The sequence below is a fragment of the Nipponia nippon genome, unplaced genomic scaffold, assembly GCF_047370975.1.
Source record: "Nipponia nippon isolate SJK-2023a ecotype South Korea unplaced genomic scaffold, ASM4737097v1 scaffold_1, whole genome shotgun sequence".
NCBI lineage: Eukaryota > Metazoa > Chordata > Aves > Pelecaniformes > Threskiornithidae > Nipponia > Nipponia nippon.
Window position 1 is genome coordinate 105,128,145 of NW_028262290.1, and position 21,531 is coordinate 105,149,675.

General features: G+C 42.6%; 1 protein-coding gene across 9 annotated transcripts in view; it reads left to right on the forward strand.

The window, feature by feature from the left end:
• The window catches only part of TNS3 (tensin 3), a 236,062-nt gene that overhangs the window by 27,741 nt on the left and 186,790 nt on the right, over positions 1-21,531 (forward strand). For 3 of the 9 annotated variants that reach the window (XM_087766134.1, XM_087766160.1, XM_087766145.1), the window contains exon 1: positions 4,172-4,563. The exons of 5 other annotated variants lie outside the window; for them this stretch is intronic. The gene's annotated coding sequence lies outside the window, so the exon portion shown is untranslated. Of the gene's footprint in view, positions 1-4,171; positions 4,564-21,531 lie in introns of those variants that run through there. One more of the 9 variants, XM_087766152.1, reaches the window with a different exon arrangement.

Genomic DNA, 21,531 nt, shown 5'->3' on the forward strand with positions numbered 1-21,531 from the left:
TATGGACTGAAGTTATTCATACAGTTTAGAGAGATTTTGTATTTCTCTTTTGGTTGTGTACCAACTGAATGTTTCGGAAGGTTAACATGGATTGATGTTTCATTGCTGCACCTGTAACATAACCACTGGTGTGTTTGATCAATCGGCAGATTTAACGTGAGCTTTTTGACCACCACAGATATCATGTTCCATACCAGTGATGGAAAATAGGTCGTGTGGGTTGATTCCTAGAACATAGAACATGGGGTCAAATATGGTCAGTTGGTGTGGTAGCTTGAAAATATATGAAATTGTGGCTTAGTGCCCAAAGCTGACATATGCAGGGGCAGTTCTGTAAAGAGTACATGAATGAGATGATTATTACTTTTACAGCACTGCAGTTATAAGGATTTGTTTTATTGAAAATGAAAGAAAACAATAAAGCCTAGTTACCAGAGAACTCTGCTTTTTTCTTGTTGCAAATAAAAATGTAAGCACTGATAATTTGTGCCTTTTTTTTTTTTTTTTTTTTTGCACTGACTGCTTACGAAAATAATTTTAAGATCTGAAGTTCAGGCTAAGTTTGGAATTGTTTCTCACTGTCTTTTGTTAAGATTAAGCTATCATCTGAGTAAGATAGTTTCCTAGCAGTCTTCTCCAAACCAGAGCTCTAGGTTCCGGGAATTGCCCAACTTGCAGATGCATAGAAAAGTGCCCCTGAAAGAAAACTTGGTAAACTGCTTATGTGGGAAGCTAATACACATTTTGGCAGTACTCTGAGGTACTGATTATAATTTATTTTTGTATTAGCAGAGTAATCTATGAACCATTTTCTCTTCTCCTGAGGGAACCGATTTGTTTTGCTTTAGATCAGATTTAAGAAAATCAGGGCCAATCAATTGAATATTCTCTTATATTACCATCTAGAGGCTTTTTATATTGTTTTTTAAAGTACTGTACTTATTTTACAACTCTTCTATTATAAAATACTTTAGCAGAAAGGTAAAACTTTACTGTCTGTCTTTGTTATCTTGGGAAGAGGCCTTACCAATGAAAGGTAAATTGTATTGCAGCAAAATAAGTGTTGCATGAAGAATGGTGAGCCCCATAGTACAGACTGAGATTTAGTGGTTATTGTTCGTGCCAGAATACAGAGCTGCTGGGGTGACATTTATGAAACACTGTAAATTCTTATGCTACTGTTTATGTTACATAGCTTTAAGTAGCTCCAAAAAAACTGTTATTTTGTGGTCTCTGACATTGAAGTCAGATTATAAATTTGTATTAAGTGGCCTGCTTTGAATGAGCATACCAAGTTTTAGGAGCCTTGCGTCGAGAGAAGCTTGGTATATGTCAAGTACTCTTGACACAAACGTGATGTATATCTGTATGCCTTGTGAGTGGTTATAAAAATAGCATATGTGATCACTGTATGTATTTTATGCACATGAAAGAATGCTGTTTTGGTTTGGATTTGTGTTATTTAAACAAAATAGCAACAGGTAGATAGGACTGAAAACCATTTTTCTGTGCCCTGATTTCTGCATAACTCTGTCTCCCAAGTTCTTGGTTGCTGACAAGTGTGGATGGTTAGTTTCAGCTCAGTGATGATTGAATAAGCAGTCCCTCTTCATTCTGATTTAAAAGCTTTATTTGTTTACCTGATACATTACTCAAATTTGGGTGCTTCCGTAGAAACCAGTAAGAATAAAGCACCATGCAAAATCAGGGGCAAGTGACCCCCACCGTGTAAAAGATATGAGTCACTACCATCACTCCTCTTACTCCATTCTTTGGAATTTTTAAAAGTGTTTGTGGTGTCATTAAAGTAGAAAGCAAGACTGTTTTGATTAGCAGGTTAGCTTAGCAACTCCCTTCACACAGCAGATTCCTTGATTCAGCAAGTGTGTATCTGAGATGAATGTTTAACTTGATCATTGACTACACCTCTAGGCAGGTTCAAATACATTTAAAGCTCTGTAAAACACAGACACAGATTTCTCTCTCCCTTCCTATTCTTCCTCATTCCTAGAAGAAGTGAGGAAAGGAATTCAGAATATAGAGGTGATAATTAGGCATGTAAACATATAAGAAGATACTGTTTGCCAAAGCCATTTGTTACAAAATGTAAAGAACATGCAGTTACCCTAAGCTAACACTGTGGCAGTAACCCTACATACTGAACTTCCTGACATGGAGTCTTCACATTGTATTGTAGGTGGTATACAAAATAAATACTTTCTTTATCTGGTTAGTGTCATTTATGTGTAAAAATATGTGCATCTGCAAGCTGGTATCTGCATATATATGAAGTATTGCCAAAGAGCAAGCATTTCAAAATCATGTGTCAGAGTGCTAAATCACATGATAGTTTAAATTTTTAAAAATATAATAATTTCTGCCTTCTTTCCTTGGGGTTAAAGTTTTGAAACTTTTGCTTGAAAGCTAGAAGCTGATTGTAATTCTCTGTTTTGTTGGTGAAATTTTCAAGTAATCACTTGATCCATGTGACGGGGCTTTAAGAAAAACTCCAAATGTTGTGAGGCTTTGAAGGTGCTGATTGTGTGCACCTGTGTACTGCTGATTAAGAGCTTGATCCCATTCCTAGAGCCTCTTGGCTTGATTTAGGGACACATTAGGTATTATTTAAATATGAGCTATACAGTGGGGCCATGCAGATGGTGTTGATCCAGCAGGAAGTCTAAGAGAAACTGTGCCTCAGAGAACAGTGAGATGCATGTGTCTAAAAGGTTTGTAACATATGTTATCTTTCTCTGCTTGGCACAAAGGGAGAGAAGAGATTTAAGATGTGATGATGAATAAAGGATTTTGATTATGTCTGTCTTCTAAATATGCTGGAGCTTTCATAGCAATACAATATAGTCTTGTCCAAGTGAGACACTAAGCATGTCTGGGACCTAGTTTATCTTCTGTTCCCTCAGTGTTCATTATATTGCTATCTCTCAGTAAGTAATGTATCTGTATTTGAATGTCATTGCCTTCCATATGGTCAGCTGTCTGCCTATTCCCATAATACGAAGCATTGCAAAGAACAGACTTAGGTTTGAACTTCAAAGCCCAGCTCTGGGGTCTCTGGAGATCTCTGTTTCTTGGGGGTCCTTCCTCCTCAATGCAAAGGACTTGCAAATATTAACCACTATATTGCCTAAGTCAGCCAGGGGAAAATGCCTAGTGCTAGAATGGGCTCGTTGTAAATCTTGCCTTTAAGAGTAATAGAGTAAGGTATCTATTCCTGCTTAGGATGCACTTCCATGAGCTTGTTTCTGGATCAGGCTACAACAAGGTCACGTTGGTATGGACGCCCCATTTACACGGGTCCTAGTCATAAGAGTGATGTTCAAATCCTTTCCTTTGTCTCTAGTGATATGCATCCACCTCCCAGGTGAGGCCCCAGCTATCGACTGATAGTGTGATCTGGGTTAGGCATCTCAAGCCTATCAATTAAATTCCACTTTGCTTCAGTGAATATATTTATTTTTTTTTAGTGCAAGGAATGAGCCTCAGGTTATGCCTGTTTCAGTTAAGTTTCAGAGTAACTTTGGGGGTAAAATTCTTTGCCATAGGAAGGACATGAACTCTCATTTCTTGCATCTGGGGTGAGACCTCTGCTTTCTGAAATGCTGAGCAAAAGGGCAGTCTGTTTCCTCCCTGCCCTGCTCTTTGGCTGTTTTTTATGTCATGCAAGTTACCCCATTCTGCAAGTAGCAGCAGCTGTGATCCAGCAAGTACAGAGGACAGTGTCTGGTTTGTGGATCCTGCAGGAACTCCAGGTGCGGAGCTGCCCTTCCTTGAGCTACTTCAAGGGATAGGTAATTCTTGGTGTGTAAATAGCATAAATGTCAGCATGGTAAAGAACTGTACTTGCATGAACACGTGTACACAGGGAATCTGTGGCCTTAGGCAGCAGCTGAGCTGTGATTCTGAGGATCATCCTGGCACCTCAGATGCTGTGCTGAGAAACTTACGCCGGTGCAGGCCCCTCAGCACCCAACTGGTTTTGGCCCCGTTACTATGGCCGCTTTGCACGTGGCTGCCCAGGGCTTTTAAGCTCACTCCTCTGCCGGCAGCCATGGCTGGCCGTGCCGGGGAGAGGTATGTGCTCGTGTCCCAGGAGCTGCAGCTCCCCGCCTCGCACTTAAGCTCAAAGCCGCTGGGGCACGGGCTGGGAAAACCCAGCCTTGCCGGGCTCCCCTCGGCCCGGAGACACCCCCCGCCCCGGAGCGACAAGCCTCCCGGGCGGGGGGGGGTCAGGCCTGTCCCGGGGCCGCGGGGGGATCCCGCCAGGTAGCAGGGCCGAGGCGGGGCCGGTGTCACCGCCGCAGGGTGAGCGCAGCGGGGCACGGCCCGGCGGGGCTGCCCCGCACCCCCCTTCCCCGGCCGGGAGCGGTGCTACGCGCCTCTTCCCCGCCTCCTCCTCAGCCTCGATCGAAGCGCTGGAGGTTTCTCCCGGCGGGAGGGACCGTAGGAAATAAAAACAAGACTGTGCGGCGCTGGGGGAGGGGGATCAGTGCTCCGGCTCTCCAGCCCAGCCGCACTGCCCGGCCGCGGAGCCGGGGAACCGAGGTAAACTTGGGCGGCCGTCGGGAACTACGGGAGTGGGAGCGCGCCCGCCGGTGCGGCGGCGCGGGGCTTTGTTCCTGGTGGGGCGGAGGAGGTCCGGCGGCGGGGAGGGAGGCCCCTCGGCGGGCCGCGGTGCCTCCGCGGCGGGGGCTGAGGAGAGGCAGTGGCTGCGGGGCCAGCCGCCACCGGGCGAGGGGGGACCGTGCTTTCGCCCCCGGGGCGCGTTAGGGTGGGGAGGGGCGTTGTTCCCGGCGGCGGGCCGAAGCGTCCCCCGGGGCCTGCTTGCCCGCCCCTGGCGGAGCGGGCCGGGCGGGGGCCGGGGCAGGCGAGCGGGATCGGGAACGCCGTCCGCTGGGAGAGCGTTCAGGGGTTCCTGCTGCGGGGAGGGCAAAGGTGGCGGAGCGCCGCCGCGGGGAGGGCAGGATGGCGGCGGCGGGCCCGGGGCTGCGCCGTCGGCAGGCGGGGGCCGGCCGAGGGGCCAGGAAGGCGCCCCTGAGTCTCTGTAGCCAGGCCGGGTCTCTCCATGCCGGGCAGCTTAGCGGCAAGGCATGTGTTTCTTTCCTGGGAAGTTACTTAAACCTGCGGGCTTGTCAGGCGGGGGGAACACCCGGTGCGGGGCTGAGGTGCCGTCTGCTGCCAGCCGCTGCTGAGACTGCCCTACACCGCTGCAGCGCATCTGTTTGGTGTCCGTGATAAATGGTGTTGTCTTTGGTGCCCACCCAGATCTCTCCCGGTGCCCAGCTTCTACCTGTTGGCAGTGGTTTGCCATCACTGGCTAAAACTGCCAGCTGTCTTACAGAAAGGTCAAAATCTCTAGTTTACTGGTGCTTTTCTTAGATGAACGATCCTTATGGAGGATCGAGGTTCAGGATCTTTGTGTGTCTTCTGACAACTGCCCAGGTCCTAAACTACTTCTGGCATCGGCACAGGCCAGACAGCTCAGGCTCCAGAGCCGCGACCCTCCAAGCTGGGATGATCTCCTGAGCAGTAAGGAGTTGTGCCTCAACCAAATGTCTCATTTCCAAGCCTAGGATTAGGTGATAATTACAGCATTTTGTGTAATTTGAAATGCTCTTTTTTTTGTTGTTGGGTTTTTTTTTTTTGAATGCTGTTTACATGTTAAATAGTATATTATTTTTTTGTGTTGAGGAGTGCCTGGGTGGTAGTCATTACATTTGTAATAGCAGTGTTTACATTTTACAAGGTATGAAATGAAACAGTGGCGAGAGCCACAAGGGCTCTAGCTGTACTAAGGAGGCTTTGGGTCTATTTTATGTGATGTTTGATAGGAAACTTCTTGATACTGCTCAACACAATGACTGATTACAGATGTCTTAAGTTGGCTAATTTTTAAAAGAAACTGCTGCAGTTAGCTAGTCAAGTTTATTGTATAGAAGGCCAAGTGGGGCTTTTGCTGAAAATGATGAGATTCTTGATGACTTTGAAGCTGTGAAATAGAACCTCTGAAATATTGGAAGCAGTGGTTTTTTCGTCCTATATAGCCAAAAGGGTTTTTTGTTTGTTGTAATTAAATTGATTACTTCTAATAACTAATGTTTATTGGAAGGCTTAATTAGTCTTTTAATTTGTTTGAAGTACAGGTGCTCACGAATCAGTGCTGTATTGCCAAGAGTTTTCCATGAGTTAAATTAAGAACAATCCATTTCATTTCGGCGTAGACTTGTATGTACCACAGGGAACGATTATTTAGAGAAGGCAGTGGCCACAAGTGGTTTAATCAGTGTTCCTTGCAATCTCTAACTTAATCCAAAGTACCTTTCTGCAGTTCACACTTCGTTTTACTGAACAACTGTGATATTTTGGGATATTGTTACCATTGGCATTACCTTCTTTGGCCTGCTCCTGTTTCCTGGTCATGCAGAAAATATTTATAGCTGGAACATACAAAAAGATCCCTGTTATGGGTTGTTTCTCTGGCTGTGCTGCTTGCAAAGTGGCGTGCAAGTTCATCCCTCCAGCTTCTCTCTCTTTTGACGATAAGCTCTACAGCTGGCAGAAGATGTGGCATCACTGAGATAGTGATATAATAGTGCAGAAGATTGGAAGAATACAGCAATTTCTTTTGTGTCTGACAAAGCTGATGGAGAGTTTCTTCGTGTCTTTTGTGTCTGACTTTCCTTCTCTGGAAATGACCAAAACGACAGAGAATGAGGTGGTGTTTTGGAGACATCAGTGAGGCTTATTGGAGTAAAACATTATTAGTACAATTACTCGTGTGTCTCCTAAACATACTCTTTAACAAAAACAAAAACAGAGATGGTAACCAAAATAGCAAGCAGTGCTAAAATTGCAGAACAGGTGTAAAGAAGGAAAACCAAATGTGGTCAAACATTTGCAATACAAGGAAATTAATTTAGAAGTCACTAAAAGTACTACAAGAAGCATAATGGTTGGCTAGACATTTAATTTTAGGGCTTAGAGTTCTGTTTTATTCCTAGTGAGAATTTCTAGTGGTGTTTTTCTGGCTGCAAGTTGAAGAATCGAATTGTTAACTCATTCACACGCTGGAAGAATCTCCTGATCCTTACTGAGTACCTACTGGGAATGTACAATTTCTTCTGTAGTAATGAGTGCTGAATGTGCCTTGTCCATCAGCTTCACAAAACTTGTCAGAAATTTACAGCTTTATTTTTTTGGGTGGAGGAAAAAAAAGTACTGAAACAGCTTGCACATTACTGTTTGTCATTGTGTTCTTGTGATATGAAAAATACCATGTATTGCTGTAAGTACAGGTTTGCCACACTTTTGGCCTTTAAATGCAACCTAAAATATTGCATGGGTAGTCTGATTCCTAATTCTGACACTGAGTCACTGAGTGAGGTTCTGAAGATCAGAGTTGAAGTGTTTATCCAGATGTTAAGTAAGGTACTCATTTACCTCATGTTGATGGTTTAAGAATTAAAATGAATTGTTTCAGTGAAATAGCACTGTGAAGCAATTCCTGTTGTTTACCGTTCAGAAATGTCAGACCTATTTAGCACTACGGTGAATCGATAGGCTAAGACTGACCAGCAACAAGGAAGTGAAGCCTAGAAAAGAAGAACCTTTGCAGGTCAAGTTAAACTCAGCTCCTCTGCCTTCTATACAGAGGTCTGAAATACAGGACTGAAAGTAGTCAGAAGTTACCAAATCCTAACGAGAGGCTTTATATATCAACTACACACCTGAGCTATTGCTGAAGAACCTTCTCTTGGGAAATCCCTCTTGATGGACACTCTCCAGCCATGAAGGAAGGTGTGTGTGATAGGAGAGATGGGGGACAGTTAGTGGTTCAGGCTTTTGTTGTTGTTGGTTTTGTTGTTGTTGTTGTGGGGGGTGTGTGTGAGTGTTCTTTTTGGGGGTGTGTGGTGTACAAGTGACTGTACAGCCTCTCTGAAAGTCAGTTCGGTCCCTGCTTAATTGTTTCTTACACAGCAGGCCTGGATTTGCATGTAAGTGTTTGCAGGTGTTTAGCAGCAAATTATTTTAGTGAGGGGTAGAGGATAAGGTGGGGGGAAGCAAGCATCCTGGAAATGTCAAAGCTATTAAAGTTTTGGCAGGCCAGTGTCCCCAAAGTGAGGCCTGCCATTTGATGATGAATGAAAACTGAATTTCAGAAAAACAGCCTGGAAGATGATGTTTCTCACCTGGGGACAGAGCAATCTGCTGCCCTGCTCCTTGCAACACCCCTAGCACTCTGAGAGGAGCATACTTCGTTGTATTCATTTTGGCTTTTAAAATTAATCCTTTAGTGCAGTGCTTGGAATGGCAGGATAAACATAATAAGGAACATCTGATAAATGAGAGAGTGAGGAGTTTTTTGTATGTTTAAACTATCTTTATGGCAGTGTGGGAGAGTCTGCAATGATAGTGGTAATGCACTTCATGCATGTAAGTTCCCCCCCTCCCTTTTTTTCCCACTTGATTTGGTAGTCTCCTGTATTGATGTACTTCACCATGTAGCTGTGCTTTTAAAGTTGCTATTTTTTTTTTTTTTGCATAGTTTAAGAATATAACTGGACTTGCACACTGAGGACTTCTAAGTTCAGGAAGGGGGTATAGCTGTTCTGTGCTTGATGTGTTAAGGCAGAATTTCCATAGCCTGCAGGGTCTGTTGTAGTGATCTGCCAGTGATAGGAGATTAACATTGCCTTGCTTCACAGGGACTAGGTGTTCACCTTTCTTTTTCTTTTTTCTATTTTTTTTTTTTCCTGCCCATGCTACTATCTAATTACCCTGCAGGTACAGACCTGTGTGATAACAGAATTGAGATAATGAATTGCTTGAGGCATAAGGTGACAGATTGATTTGCAGTAATCTAATGGACAGGTGTGTTGATGCAGCCTCCTTCCAGTGCACCTCCAGTGGAAAAGATCTGAGGAAATTAAGCAGACTCAGAGACAGAGGAAGGGAATATGCTGTTATGTCTTTGTAGTTCCTTAAGCTACATAGACACTCCTTTAGCTTTGGGAATGGCAGAAAGAGGATGCTAATCCATTTAGGAATGTATTTATTTGTGATTTTGGGGAATGAGAAAGAGAATGGTGGTGTTTGGAGAGTGGTCTGTTAGGTTTACATATTCAGGAGGCACTTCTAGAGCTTAGCTTTTTTATTTAATCTGTCCGTCTTGCATTGATTTACTGAAACACAAAGGTGGTGGTGATATCTTTTAAGCCTTAACCATAGAAACAAACAAAAAAATGTAGAGTTGAGGTAATCTTTTTTCCTCCCAGTTTGTTGAAAGCTGTATGCTTGTGGACAGAGTGAAAAAGTGAGTGATCATGACTTTAACCTGCAGACATATGTTTTTTTTTTTTTTTTTTTTTACTTTGAATTAAAATGCTGTGTTGTTATTTTTTCTCTTGAAGGTAGGTGATTTTAGTTGGGTAAACTGTGGAATCCTGCAATGTAAATGAATTTGTAGTTTTTCCCTTGTGTTGAAAAACATCATTAGACCATATATAAAACTTCCAATGTACCATTCTGCCCTCTTGTCCCTTGCCAATAATTTCTCAGACTGTATGTTTTCTAAGCACATTCCCACTGATCAATAGAAGTGTATTTACCGCTGTCTTTTTAGTTGAAGTAAAATGGGGTGGCTTCCTTCTTCCATTGGTCTTTCTATACTTGCCCTTTTTCTGCAGCTAGTACTACTAAAATTCATTTGAGAAGGTAAAGTGAAAAAAGAAGCCACTAGTGTAATTTGATGAAGGCTATTTACATTTGCATAATATTGTCTTGTTGGATAGGAGGGTCTCTGCAGAAATATTTTGTCTAGCCATGTTTATTTGCACCAATAAAAAAAAAAAATAAAGCACCTTGCACCTTCTGTCTTTCAGCATGAAAATATTTTGGACAAAAACTTAAGGTTTTTGCAAGACTTCTTGATCGCCAAATTAGGACACTTTTGTGTCCTAATCACTTGTGTTCATCCTGATTAATACATTTTGAGGCTTTTTTCTGCCTTTAGGTTTCTGTATCTCTGTTTTAGTGGTTCAGCAGGTAGCTGCAGTTGAAAGTGGCCCAGGAGACACTTCCATCTGGCTTGCCACCTTTTCTCTAGACGGGATGAGGAGGGCCCAAACAGCTGTGTGCTAAGTTCTGCACCTTCTTCCAGCCTGCTGGTCAGTGTCAGGTTGCTGCTGTTGCTTCTTATCCTTGCAGAAGTGGCTGCCTCCTCTTCATTCTGTCCTCTGGCAGCCGTGATGTCAGTAGCTCAGTCCTCCTCTGTGCTGGCTAGCATATGTCCTCCTGTTTCAGGGCAGCAGCTGGGTTTGTAGTGGCCAGCCGAGATGACTTGTTGCTATCGAGCAGAAAAGTTGGTAGTTGGGAGGGAGGGTGGGGGGAATTGAGGGCATCCCACTGGGAAGGAAGGAGGGGAAAAAGTTGGTTTTGGGATCTGAGACTAGATCATTGTAGTAAATAATCCAGTATTCATGGGGCCAGGAAGAGACACATACTGTAGCACTGTGTTTGGGGTGCTCATCTACAATGTGGAAGCAAAGGAGAGCAGGAGCTTGAACCTGAGCCTTCCGCATCATGGGAGAGTGTACTGGCTTAGGGGTCCTATGGTCTTCCCTCTTTGTATGCTCTGCATGCAGACTCTCCCCTTCCCACTTCGGTGCTTTAGTATGAAGTGGAATTGCTGTACCAGGAGAGACTAAGAGGTGCTATGGCCAGGCATAGCTCAAGCATTCCTGGCTGTTTGATACCAACCACAAGCTAATGGATTACTTCATTAGAGGTTTCTTCTGGAGGTGGGGTGGTTTGTAACTCCTAGCTCTAGCAGTGTTATGCTCTGTACCACATTGTGGGCATCCTTGTTTTCTGCCCTTCCTGGGGCTACTGAAGAAGGAGATGTGATCTGTGTTCCGCAGTCTTGTAAGAGTTTTCCCCAAATTGTAAAGGAATTAGTCATGGAAACACAACTTGCGTGCATCCAAGCTTTTGTTTTGTCTAGCTTTAATGATTAATAGGCGATAGTGACTTGTTACGGGATATTCTTCTAGCAGTCAGTGTCCTGAAAATAGTAACTATGAGAGCAAAGAATATCTTTGTGGGTATTATGTGCTTGTACATCTGGGAATGTGTGATTTCCTGAACATATCTGTTAGGTTTTGTTTACCTGGTGTATATGAGCCTTTCTATAGTGTTTGGAATCCAAATGTAATTTTTCATGAATTGTTGACATTGTACTTTTGTCAGGTTATGGGTAATTTGCCTTTCTTTTGTTATATATATATGAAGAAACTTCAGCTGCCTGGATTTCAGTAACAAACTGTTCCCTTTGGGTTTGATAAAGAAGTTGTTATCTGATTTGAGTTCATAAACACACAGCCTGTTGCTATGGTCAAGAAGTGAGAGCCTGGAACCTGACTAGGTCTATGGTTAAATTCATTGCTGTTGATTTTAGTATGTAATCAATTTAATTTGTGTTTGAAAAACCCCTGAAAACACTTCCTTATGGACACAAGTATCTCACTAATTAAAAATAAGCCTTTCCTGAGGTGTGCTATCTTTTTTGCAGTCATTCACTTATATTTATTTTTATTTTCAGTTGAGATGGATTAGATTTGGAAGATGAAAAGTCAAGTACAATTTATGACGTATTACTGCAGCTTCTGGGAAACCTGGCATTTCCAGTGACAGGTTCAATAGATTAGGGTGTTTAAGATCAAACTCTGGGAGAGGATGCACGTTTTTAGTGGTAGACTGAATTTTAAGTAATAAATTTTTAGATTAGTAGATTTCAGTCAAAACACTGAGATTGTTATTAGTCTGTTTCTTAAAATTCCTCTCTGCTTTCTCTTGTCTAGTCCAAATACTGGATTTTTTTTAAGTTTAAGTTTATGAGCATCTAAAAAACTGCTATTCTATCGTAGCTGCTCTTGCTCTTTGATTGTGGTTTGTTGAAAGCAAAATTGTATTTTTCAAATATCGGCAATACACCTATTTTAGAAGTACATCTTCAATCTGTAAATAAAATATGACAAATAAATATTGGCAAGTCTCATACACTGTCTTTATGACTCTGTAAAGAAATAAGTGGCAGTAATTCTGTAGTTGTTTTCAAGAGTTCCATGTTTTGTGCTTTTTATAACCTTGCAGTTGTTTGCTTTCAGCAGATACTCAGCAATGGCCTTGCTGCAGCTTGAATCCAGCTGTTCTGCGTTATTTGGAGAGCTTTCATGTTCTGCAGTATTTTATGTATGCCAATATTCCTTTACTTGTCTTATTTCTGTCTTATATACCGTGGTTACTTAAAATACTTCGGAGCTATCATGCCACTCCTTTGTCTGTCTGCTGTACAAAAGCATACTTAAGTGTGTAGGCTTGAATCTTATGTTAAGATTCATCTGGCTATATTAAATTACATATGTGTTTCAAGATGCTTAATGATGGGGCAGGGGATGAAACAGGTTTAATTCTGGCTGGAAACTTAATTTTCTTCCATAGACTTCTTCCCATTTGAGGCTTAAAAATTTTGCATTTTCAATCTAATATCTTGCTTTTACTTTTGTGCTGCTTCATGGGATATGCTTCATTTGTGTACCCTGCCCCCCCCCCCGCCCAAGCACTGGACTCCAAGTAGTGGCTTTCCTGAAGCACAATGGTTTTATCGTCACAGTTGAAGTGCATCATGGGATTTGTAGGTCTCGCTAAAGAAACTAATCTCTAGAGGAATTATGCCAGAAGCCAGCTAGAATTCCATCCCCCAGGAAGCACAAGAGTAGCGTGCCAAAATCTTTTAGCTTTTGCTGTGAGTATTCTTTTGTCAAATACCTGCTTTCTCTGCTGTGCAAAGGTACTTTGAAGCAAACAGTAATTTTTAAAAATGCAGTTTTGACGTTTTATTTCTATGTAACTGAAACACTTTGACTGTTTCCTGTGTGTGTGCATGCTGTTACTCTCAGTTTTATTTTGAAATACCGATGCTCATTCTGTCCTGAAGAGATAATAGCCGTTCTTTTTGTACGTTAGGGGCACGAAGTGTGTCAACAAGCTAACCTTTCCTGAAAGCTAGAGACTAGGTCGTAAGGCACCTCAGCTTTGATTATGTCCTGCAGGAGAAAGTGTGCTGCTCCCCAAGAAAGAAAATTTGGGAGCTAATTGGGAAAGAGTGGCTGTGTTCAGCTGTGACATCTGAAATCTGCAAGTACAGTAGTTCTGGGGAAAACCTGGACTGAAATGTTGATTCATAGTCTAGTTTAAGATAATAGTATCAAAATAGTCAGTGATCATGTGGTTAAAGAAACGTGTTGCCAGAAGGAACTGCTAAATAATCAGAAGCATCTTTGAGAATTGTTTTTTAATGGCTTGTGCTCATTTGAGAAGGGGAAAACACCTTGTCATCCCTAGTTTAATGAATTAACACTTCATGAACACCCAGTTGAGCTGGTTAGTGCCTTATCTGTGTGCTTTTAAATGAAACTGTTCCCTGCAGGTGTGAGATTTTATGAAAACATGATTATTCTGCTTAATAGAAAACATGGTTAGGCTGAGCTGGCATGAAATGTGAGTAATGGCTTTTCTTCCTTTTAATAGATTTTTTTTTTTATTGGGTTTTATTCTGTTTTTAAAGAATGTGGTGACTAATGCTTGGAGCACAGGAATGAAATTCAAGCAAAGTGGGCTTTACTGCTACACATTGTCCATGTCACTGACTCATACTGGTATTGTCATCAGTAATATAGCTTGAAATGTAAAATGATACACAGTGAGAGAATTTGTAACTTAGAAAATGGATCCCAATGAGGCTGTCTTTTTGGAGGTGATAATCATTCCTACCTCTTGCAAAGCAACTTCAGGTTCTTAGGTGTCATCTGCATGGTGATGCCTGTTGTTGCTTAACCAGGTGGAATTGTGCATCCTGTGCTTAGAGCAGGGCTGTGGGTGTCACTGCTGTGGGAGAACAGGAAGGGAAGAGCTCTGCCCGATGGCAGGCCTAGGAAAGTGTGCTTCTTGGGGACACTGGGCAGTTCTGCTAATAGGGGTGGGCAGGTTCTTAATGGGCAGAAAGCCTTAGGTGTTCCTTTTAAGCTTGGAGTTTAGGAAGAGCTGAGAGCTGGAGGGCCTTATCACTCTTGAGAATCAGACCCTTGCCAGTGAGAAAATGCAGTTTCTCTTTCCTGATGGCACTTCTGAGCTTTCAGTCACGTTCCTCTGCTTTCAGCTTCCATTCTGAGTATCGTGAATTCATTCTTTTCCTGGGCATCCTGGAACAATTTCTTTCTCCTTCAAGTCTTTCAAGGAAACGGACACTTCTTTTGCAGTGTGCTTGTAGAGGGAGCATTGCCTGTGTAAACATTTTTGGGTTGTTCAGTTTACTTGCTTTGGCTTACTCATGTGGGTGCTGTTACGGTTATTTGTAGTTGTTCCCTAATGAATAAGTGCTCTGAAGACCTGTAGAGCTGAGAAGGGAAAAACATTTCAAAATAGAGTAGGAGTGTTTAAGCAGGCAGAATTTTTCACTTCGTTGCACTTGAAGTGGTGAGGGAAATGAAGCATGTGTGCAGAGCAAATCAAGGTTTTTCTATGAGTCATTAACTATCTTTTGACAGCTCTCAGAAGAGTGGTAAGCTTGCTCCATTTATTTTTTTCATGACATCAAATTGGGCACCAGTTTCATTTGTTTACCATGGCCCTGAGATTTGCTGTACATACTAACAGATTTGGGAGTTTCAATTCAAGTAACTCTGACTTACTGTATTCGGAACTGAAGTTCTCCTGCACTTTCTGAAAGAAAAGTCTTCTTACATGAAGATTGAGTGCAACTTCAGTGTGATATGGCTGATACAATGAAGTATTTCAGGTGTAGCTGGATCCATTAGTTAATGAAGAAATTTAATGATTGGGAAAAGTGTGAATTCACCTGACTGAAGTTACAAGAATACAAACTGAGGATTTCACAGACTTAGGCATGTTGCCTAGAGGCACAGAGAATTTCCTAGGTATCATAATTATTGCTGAGCAGCATTCAGCAAGAGAAAAGGTGTTCAAGAGAGGTGGTGTCATGGTTTAACCCCAGCTGGCAACTAAGCACCACACAGCTGCTCGCTCGCTCCCCCTCCCGCCCCTGGTGGGATGGGGGAGAGAATCAGAAGAGTAAAAGTGAGAAAACTCATGGGCTGAGACAAAGACAGTTTAACAGGTCAAGCAAAAGCTGTGTGCAGAAGCAAAGCAAAACAAGGAATTCATTCACTACTTCCCATGGGCAGGCAGGTGTTCAGCCATCTCCAGGAAAGCAGGGCTCCATCACGTGTAATGGTTACTTGGGAAGACAAATGCCATCACTCTGAATGTTTCCCCCTTCCTTCTTCCCCCAGCTTTATATGCTGAGCATGACCATATGGCATGGAAAATCTCTTTGGTCAGTTGGGGTTAGCTGTCCCAGCTGTGTCCCCTCCCAGCTTCTTGTGCACTCCCAGCTTACTTGCTGGTGGGGTGGTGCAAGAAGCAGAAAAGGCTCTGTGTAAGCACTGCTCAGCAGTAACTAAAACATCCCTGTGTTACCAACACTGTTTTCAGCACAAATCCAAAACATAGCCCCATACTAGCTACTATGAAGAAAATGAACTCTATCGCAGCCAAAACCAGCACATTCTCCACCCCTTATTTCATACCATTTATGTCATGCTCAGGTCTCACACTATCCAATACATTCTCATTAGTCACCACCACCCTTCCCATCTTTTGATATAATACACAGATATTATTCTCTTTAGTCTGTGGACCACCCATGTGAAATGTCTGTAAAATGTCCATTGAGTTCATTTAGTCCATGATTTTGGGCTCCATCTGTTATGGTGGTCACTCAGGACAGGAGAGGTGGTGTGTTGTGTGGAGTTATTGGGCACCAAAGCCAGCTCAGGTTGAGTCAGTGCTGCACTTGCACTGCTTCTTGTAAGGCTTGTCCTCCATTGTTTCCAGTGGCTCCTGCTATAGTAATTTGTACAACATGCAGCTCAAATCATGGGTTACAACAATTTCAAGGTATTTCCATCACAGTCTCCACCCCTGGCCCCTTTGGCCTACGTTATAGTGTTTAACATTGTGATGAACTCCTCCCCTTGCCCCTGCTCTGGCTTGACCTTATCCACAGACCGCTGTCCCTTGAGGGAGTACCTGTTCCAAGTGGAGCCTTATCTATGAGCCACAGTGTCTCCAGGGGTATACCTGCTGCGGCATAGACTTATCCACAGCCACAGTCGCTTAGAGGTGCACCTCTTCCAGCATGGCCTTCTCCATGGGCCACAATGCCTTCAAAGATGTACCTGCTCCAGAGTGGCCTTACTCACAGCCACAGTCCCTTCAGAAGTAAACCTGCTCCAACATGGCCTTACCCATAGCTGCAGTCCCTCTAGAGGTGTACCTGCTGTGTCATGGGCTTATCCATGGCCGCATGCTTTGAGGTGCTCCAGTATGACCTCATGCACAGCCCCTGATACTTCAAGGTGTACAGATGTACCTGCTGCAGCATGGACTTACCTACAGCCACAGATGCTTCGAGGTGTACCTTCTCCAGTGTGGACTTACCCTTGGGCTGCAATCCCTTCGGAGGTATACCTGCTGCTGCACAGACATAACCATGGCCACAGATGCTTAGAGGTGTACCTGCTGTGGCATGGGCTTATCCATGGCCACAGATGCTTCGGAGTGTCCTGCTCCCACGTGGAGTCATCCACAGGTCGCAGTCCCTTTGACTGAAGTTCACACTGGAGTTCCGACCTGTCCGGTACAGCAGCACAGAAACAGCAGCGATGCCCTGGCCATCTGCCAGCCCAGGCGCATGGCTGTTGCTGTTATCAAACTGTTCCCAGGCACAGCAGAGTAAGATGATAAGCAGTACAGCGAGCAATGAAAGAAAAAGAAGCCATTAATGAGCACTAGACGCTGATATACAGTAAGGCAAGCAAGCCCCATGGCAAGCACAGAAGCCTGCTGATTAATAGCTAAACAGCAATAACAGCTATAAATTTGATCTAGCATATTCCAATCAAACCTGTCATTATCTCAAACCCTTGAAGCCCCACATTGAGCACCAAAAAGGACTGTCATGGTTTAACCCCAGCTGCTCGCTTGCTCCTCCCTGATGGGATGGGGGAGATAATCAGAAGAGTAAAAGTGAGAAAACTCATGGGTTGAGATAAAGACGGTTTAATAGGTCAAGCAAAAGCTGTGCACACAAGCAAAATAAAACAACGAGTTAATTCACTACTTCCCATTGGCAGGCAGGTGTTCAGCCATCTCCAGGAAAGCAGGGCTCCATCATGTGTAACTGTTACTGTGGAAGACAAAACGGCATCACTCTGAATGTTTCCCGCTTCCTCCTTCTTCTTCCCCCAGCTTTACATGCTGAGCATGATGACATATGGTATGGGATACCCCTTTGGTCAGTTGGGGTCAGCTGTCCCAGCTGTGTCCCCTCCCAGCTTCTTATGCACCCCCAGCCTCCTCGCTGGTGGGGTGCTGTAAGAAGCAGAAAAGGCCTTGACTCTGTGTAAGCACTGCTAAGCAATAACAAAAGTATCCCTGTGTTACCAACCCTGTTCTCAGCACAAATCCAAAACATAGCCCCATACTAGCTACTATGAAGAAAATTAACTCTATCCCAGCCAAAACCAGCACAGGTGGTCAGTGGGAAAGCAGAGGAAAAATGAAAATACTGCTGCTTAAAAGCGGTATGAAAAGGCCTAGAGAAGAAAGGAAAGAGCATTTCTGGGGTGATATTTTCAACTTGCATAGGTCTTTGAATATAGAGTTCCTGGGAAATGCAACGACTGAGATCACTTTGGGGCCACAGAGTCTATGTATGCTGTTACGCCTTTTTGTTGATGGAGATTAAGAATTGGCAGACCTGAGTTATGTGTTGTTTAACCTAGACTGTTCCATACTTCAGGAGTAAAAAGAGCGTTTCTTGATTGTGTTTTGGCTCTTTCAGTTATTTGTCTCTTGCTAGGAATCAAGATTTAATTTTTAGTGTGATGTATTTGTAATGAATAAATTGTGGGGGGCAATGACAGATGACCTTTACACATACAGACTTCAGCAAGGTACTCTGAAGAATAATACATTATTTGGCTATAAGGTCAGTACCAGGTGGTGAAGTACTTCAAGATGCCTTTTGTATTTCTCTTCATTATTTGTAGCGGAATAATTTTTTTAAGATGTGCTATGTTCTATTAGTTACCCATGTTGTAGCAACAAGATTATTTATTAATCATGAATAGTTGTGTACAAATTTATTTCCTAACCAAATGACTGAAACTTTCTAAAGGGGAAAGAGAAATACACTAGCTCGCTGAAGAAAATAAAACAAACCTTTTCTTCTATTAATTCAGGTGTTCATTTACACAGAAGTGCTTCCAAAAAATGTAATATTTTAGAAACCAGTCCTCTGAGTACCTCCTCCTTTATTACTAGCTTTCTAAGTGTAGTGAAGCTGAATTACTGCTGACATTTCAATTATGTTAATGCACAAATATATTAACCTTCCTTTCTGTCTGTTACATTATGTTAGTCGTATCTAGACAGTTTACGCTCCTTCTCAAAGTTACTTAGCTGCATGTTTTCCCAATCTTAAAAAAAAAATGGTATCTTCATTTTAGAGATGGTGCACAGCTGCATGGAAAAACTAAACCATTTGTCCATGTTTCCCTAGAGGTCTGTGGTCAGGCAGGGAGCTTTTGACATTTCCAGGATCCAAATGACAGGATGGTAGCTGAAATGGTTTGTGTTAGCTCCTTTTTATCTAATTTTGTGTATAGTCTCCCTGCAAAGGAGGCAGTGGCAAACTTGTGAGCGGTAATGAAATAAGAGAACTTCAAAGCCCAAGGGTGGATTTAGCAGGTGGAATTTGAAAGTAAAGCCCCTCTTTCTGGTCCATCACTTCCTTCCTATTAATGCTGCCTGGCACAGCTCATGTTGTTTCATGAGTTGTTGGAGCAACTGATGTTGCTTGTCAGTGATTCACATCATTCTGTACGTGGCAATTTCCAAACTATACACTCTTCAGTATAGTGGAACTGGTCGATGTAACGTGGGTGATAGCAGGATATATTTGCTTGTAAACTCCCAGTTGCATTGCCTCCTTAATTTGGCCAGTGCTCTGATGTGGTGAGAATTGGCTATATTAATATTACTCTTGTAGCTCTTACCAACCCCATCAGCTACTAGGTTTCCTGTTTCTAACACTTTTTGTGAAAAATAGGAATTTTGATGCTTCTGTAGCAATGAAACTGGGCCGTTTATGCTAACACTGGGCCATTTATGCTAACACTGAGCTTCTTTAGGCTTTTTTTTGGAAGAATACAGGTTTTTTTTGTCCACAGTTTATAGCAGAACAAGAATCTGTCTTCAGGCCCTCTCCAAATCATGATAGTTTTCAGCTTGCCTAAGAGAAAGATGTAGAAGAGTTTGACATCACAGATGCCTTTTTGACATTAACTATATTGTGTAAAATACAGTTGAGCGGTGGCAGCTCAAATGTGAATAATATCATCGAAATACTAGAAGAGCTACCTGTGATAATGCGTATACTTGCTTTTCCTAATTTCTCTAGCTTCTCACATTCACTTTTTCCTGTTTATAAAGCAAATTTGCTTCAAAGAATCTGTAATATAGATGATAAATATTACTTTTGCTGTTTTAGCATTTGGAAAGGACAGTCATATCTCTGTGTGATGCAGGTGCCATTTTCATCCTGAACCTGCAGTGAATCTTTTTGATGAAGCATAGTATCGTGTTTGATAGACAATGGGGATAAAATTGTCTCTCGGCTATCTGCATGTGCATGTCTGGGGATGGAGGGGGAAGGGAGAACAACATCATTTTTCAAAGAGAAAAGGAGGGTGTGTGTATTCTGGGGAGTATCATATTAATCTAAAAGAGCTAGATGCATTCTTTGAGCTTGACTTTTTGCTCTGGGAGGGACTGGGGGGACGTAGTGTGTGTGTGTGTGGGGGGGGGGGGAGGTGGTGAACATTCCTGGAGGGGATTAATTTTGAGGTGACTCAAACAGACACTTTGATCCTTTCCATCTGCAGGTTGGCTTGTTTTAGCTTGTTAATATATGGATAGCAAATTCCCTCCTTCCTTTTATGTTTGGAAAATTGCTCATAGCCCACACATGGCTCTGTAATTGGGGAGAGATTGTTCATTCTTGCCTGCAGGAAGACATTTCTCTGTCTGTTGAGTTGGAGTTCCAGACTAGATAGAGGGAATGCAAGAGAAATGTAGACGAGAAGCAGGGCTACACAACTCTTATTTAAGCTATGATTCTTGAAGAAATGGGTGCTAATCCATCTGTGTTTGCATCCAGAACACCATGCATTCTGCAGATGACAGAAGTAAAATTGCTCATTAGTGCTCTCAGCCTCCCCTGTGCCTCAGCATGTAATGGTGTCGTTGCCTGTAGGACATGGATACTGCATAGAAACCTTAGTGAGTTTAGGAAATTTTTCTTCATCGATAATCTGCAGTTCTTAAACACTCTCATGAAAATTATCAGATTTTCTTGTTTATTTCAACTTCAGACATTTTAGGAATGAGTAGGAACGATTATATATATTTAAGTGACCTGAAAGTAGACAAGGGTTTGGTGATATCAAATATTATGCTCTCTCAATCACACTTCTTAAAGATTGTTAAACTTGTGTTCTGTTGAACTCGTATTGCCTTGCCTCCTCTCAAGTTGCCCTTTTAAGACAAAATTTTCCAAAAGTATCAGGATTTTCTTCGCACTGGATTGTCTCAGAGTCCTGGCTGGGTGCTTATCCTGCAGGTAAGGTAGCACTGGTTAGGTTACAGAGAGATTTGATCTCCTACCTCTTCCCCCACCCCAGAAGATGCTTTGAAAAGGTTTGTGTGTGCGCATGTGTCGTTTGGAACTTTTCGTCTCTGTGAGGGTATATCATGGCACAAGTGAAGATTTTATTTCTTGTTCTTGAAAATAGCAGCATGTAACAGCCAGAGTCCTGGCATAAGCTTATAATGTTTATTTAGTGGAATTTTTTCCAGTGCTACTTATACATCTACATTTAAAGATTTTAGGGGCTTGCTTTAGCTTGGAGTGTTGCAGTTCTCTCCTTCATTATTTTAAGGTCTCACAGAATTTTGTTCATAAATATGATTGACCAAGGGGTCTGGCCACGTTCCAGGATGAATAATTGCAGTCTGTCCTCAGTTTTGATTAGATGCAACACTATTCCCCTATCTCTCTGCTTTTGTAGTTGGTGGCTCACTCTGGCTGCTTTGGGGTCTTAAGGAAAGAGTACAAGGACTCTTCTCGCCCTCCTCACAGAGGCTTTTTTAAAAGAAACTGGGGGTGATTTAATCCTCCTAAATTCAAGGTGACTTTTTGTCACCTGCTGGTGGCTGGGCCTCTGCTAGCAGGAGTTTGTGTATTTGAGGTCAAATTTGAGTAAATCAAGTCAAGCATGGGTTTTTTTATGTCTGAGAGGTCTTGCATTT